The sequence below is a fragment of the Elephantulus edwardii genome, unplaced genomic scaffold (assembly GCF_000299155.1).
Source record: "Elephantulus edwardii isolate Elephantulus edwardi_28Jun2011 unplaced genomic scaffold, EleEdw1.0 scaffold00133, whole genome shotgun sequence".
In the NCBI taxonomy this organism is placed as follows: domain Eukaryota; kingdom Metazoa; phylum Chordata; class Mammalia; order Macroscelidea; family Macroscelididae; genus Elephantulus; species Elephantulus edwardii.
The window spans coordinates 5263318-5267447 of record NW_006399883.1 but is presented as its reverse complement, the minus strand read 5'-3'; positions in this window follow the sequence as shown (position 1 = coordinate 5267447).

The following is a 4130-nucleotide window of genomic DNA, read 5'->3' as shown; positions in this document are numbered from 1 at the left end:
AGTCAGCAGGTATAGAACTCACATGCCTTAGCAAAAGACCTCAAAAACCACAACCACATACATAACATATAATTGAAGGAACTCTTTTATGTTTTCGTGTCTAGCTCAAGAGCCAGTTTATGATGAGTCTTGTCTTTAAACTTCTCAGAATGCTCCTATCTTAGGAACTTCAGAGACATACTAATTTGGTTCAAAGGAAAAGGAAGAAAACGACACAAGAAGGTGTCTGAGTTATATAGCATCATTTCCACCAGTCTTTGGATGACTCTTGGCTGGAACTGATAGTGACCATGCAGTGGAGCATCACTTTATGCAGAAGGGTCTTGGTATCCTCCAAGTGTGGGATGGGGACATCCAGGAGTTTGATGGTTTGGAGTTGGGGCATCTTGAGGAAGACTGAGAGAATATGAGTAGAGAGGAAATCTTGAGCAGTCGGAAGACCGTTTAGTTCCAAATGCTGTAGTGAAGCCATCTCTAGTAAAAGAGATAATCCTTTGGCTGTGAGCCCATTCACACTCATAATGAGCTTCTGTAATGTCTGAAGGTTTTGACCAACTGCCTGTAGTAACCCATCAGCTGAGAAGGAACAGTTTACCAGTTTCAGGCTGTGGAGGGCAGCAACTTCAGAAAGGGCCATCATGAGCCCTTTGTCAGATATTGAAGGAATATCGACTAGCTCCAGGGAACACAGAGCCTTCAGTTTGGACAAGGCCTTTAATTGCCTGTCATTGAAGGCAGGAACACGGTCCAGAGTAAGGTGCTGCAGGAATGGCAGTGGGGGGAAGCTGCTTTCTTTGAGAAGCCATGATTTAGAAATTTCACAATTGTGCAGTTCCAGACTTTTCAAGGACTGGGGTAATTTGGTGATTGGGAGGTTATTCAGAAATGCAACATGTACTTCTAGTTTTGTCAGGTTGGGACACCTCCTCCCAACTTCCTTAATTAAAGCTGGAATTATTTCAGAACCGTTTATACCACAGATCAAATAGCCTCCAACACTCAGTGACTGGAGCCTGGATCCCAGGTATCTCTGAAAGAGATGTCTCACGACAGGGACTTCCACCTGAAACAGCCAAACGTGCAAGATGATTAAAGGCCTAAAATGATCTCCCTTCCTTCTAAGTTAGGGCCTGAACTGAATGCCATTTAGGCATCTTAACTAATCCCAAAGGTTGCACTGAGCCATCTAAAACAACCCTTCCCAGAAAAGCAGTCTCAGCTGATGATAGATCTGCCATCCCAGAAACACAAATATTCCCAAGTGGAGTCCATATGCACCTTTAAAGGGGTCAGGTCCACATGTTTCCATAGTGTAAAATCCTCAATAAGCATCTTCCAACGCTTACAAACTCTGTAGGGGGAAGGAAATGAACAATCTTGAAAATTGACCAGAGGCATTCTGGTGGCCTAGTGGACAAGGTGTTGTGCTTGTGCTGCCAACCCAAAGGCACACTGCTCCATGGTAGAAAGATGGGCAATCTCCTCCCATTCCGTTTACAGCCCCTAAAAACCTACTAGAGGGTCAGCTATGAGTCACTTCTGACTCAACAGTACATAACAACAAGATTTAACTGATGAATCCTTATCCCTCTTTATGGACACATGTCTTACAAAGTGGCTGAGTGTCTTGGCCTTACTCTGCCCTGAGTTCAGTAATTGAATTAGGTTCTCTCAGTAAATTTCTCAAATACTTGTCTCATTTCTGAGCTCAGATGTGTTTGTTCTTGCCAGAGTAGTGTGAATACCCCTTCCCCCAGACTTTGGTCCATACCTGGAAACTCGGATCCTTTCTGAAATACAAAGGAACGAGAAGATCTTAAGCATCACACAGGCTGGCAGTGCCACGGTAGTTACCAGGCTCAGCTCTCCACTCATTGTGCACAAGTTGCCTGATGAATTGTTTGGATCTTTTGGCTTCTAGGTTGAGTTGAGGAATGTGTGGAACTGGATAACTAGTAGAAAGGCTGGGGCTCCACTGGAAGCTGGATTCTGAACACTGTTTCTTATTTTCCACTGTGTGTCCCACCAGCAGAGGAAAATATCTTTGATCAAATCTGAATAGAAAGAGGCAGGATTAATGTAAAAATCTATCAATAAGAGAAAGAGATACTGCTAAGAAACACACCTTTCACTTAAAAAAAAAAAAAGAGAAAGCTCAGAACAGCTCATAATATCCTACATTTACTCAGTAAATCTGTCACTTGTCTGTCAGTTTGCCATACTGTGCTGGCTTAAATGTTGCTGTGATTCTGGAAGCGATTCCGCCAGTATTTCAAACAACTCATGGTAGATTAATGTCAGTAGAGTTTCATGATGAAGATGGACTAAGAAGCAAGACAGGCCATCGACTGCTGAAACGACAGACCCTAGGAAAGCCTCTGGATGGCATTAGACTGCTGCTGAGCATAGTGCTGGAAGATGAACAGGTTGGAAGGAACTCAAAGGTGGGGATGAGTTGTCTCCTCAAAGTAGAATCTACCTTAATGACTTGAATAGAGTAAAACTTTCACCCAATGCATCTGAAAGATAAGGAAAACCAAAGAAAAATTAGTGCCTTTGAATTGTGGTGCTGATGAAGAGGACTTACTATCCCATGGACTGCCAACAGGAAAAACCAAATCTGTCTCAGAGGAAATTCAATCAAGGTGTTCCTTAGAGACAAGGACAGTGAAACAACAACTCACATACTTCGGACATGCTGTCAGGAGGGTCCCGCACTTAGAAAAAAAACCTTGATGCTAGAAAAGGCAGATGGCCAGAGAAAGAAAGAAAGGCAGACTTTCAGTGTGACTGATACAGATACTACAACAGTGGGCTTAAGCATAGTGGAGATTGGTAAGATTTAGATTTGTTGCTCATTGGGTTACGTAGTCAACTTGCCAGTACCTAACTGCAACAACAAACACCTTTTTGGTATTTTCTGCTTTTAGCCAAGGTTTATCTAATATCAGCAATGAGATTCCTAGTTCTACGGCTGCTTCTGAATCCAGTGTTACTTTCTGGTGGTTCTCTATCACTGTACTGCTCCAGCCATTTTTAAATTATCTTTGGCAATATTTTACATGCATGTGTTATTAATGGAATGGTTTTATGATGTTTGCATTCTAGAGAGCTACCTTTCTTTTGAAATGGGCACAAATACAATTCTTTTCCAGTCAGCCAGCCAGGTAGAGGTCTTCAGAATTTCTTGGCATAGAAGAGTGGGCATGTGCAGTGCTGCAACCACTTGTTACAATGTTTTAATAGGCATCCTGTCAAGCGCCTTAGACTGCGTTCCACAGTGCCTTCGATGCAGCTTGGACTTCTTTCAGAACCATCGGTTCTTTGATCATGTGCTACTTTTAGACATGACTGAACATTGGCCAGTTCTTTTTGATACAGTGATTCTCTGTATTCCATCATTTTTTGGTACATTCTGGGTCATTTAATATTTTTCGCATGGAATCTTTCACTATTGTAATTCATTTACTCAATTTACTCCATTAAGTTGGTTCCGACTCAGTGATTTGGTTCCCCCCCCTCCGTTTTTCAATTTAATGTTATTTTTTCATACTAGTTTAATTATAAAATTTGAATACCTTGGGTTTGAGGACGATTCTTCCAATTTCCCTCACCACCAATCCCACCAAATTGTACAACTCCATGATTAAACTCCCCTCCCCCTGCATATCCTCATCCCTCGGATCCTTATACACTTCCCCCCCCCACCTCCCCACCCCCGACGTCAATGGTTTACTAGCGACATACTTTACAACCCCGTTCTCAGCCATAACGGTGCAGCTGCGGGGGGTTGCGCCTCCTCCAGGCGGCGCAGAACGGCGTGAACCACCAATGGAGTGGTGGAACTTGTGGCCCTGGGCCAGGCCGCGGCCCTCGGCCTCCAGCCATGTCAGCGCGCGCGGTTTCCATGTTTGTGGACAGGCTTTGTGATCCACTGGGTGTCGGGATTGCTTGGGATCGCTTTATGGAATGGGTCAAGGAGGAGAACCTCAAAAAACTTGTACGTGGAATCTTCACCCACCCAGTAAGAATTCAGGAACCTCAGGGCCTCGCAGTGGCGGCAGGCTCGCGGACTGGAGGCTCCGCGCGAACTCGAGCGAGTTCCCTCTGCGGTGGACAGGATTACCCAC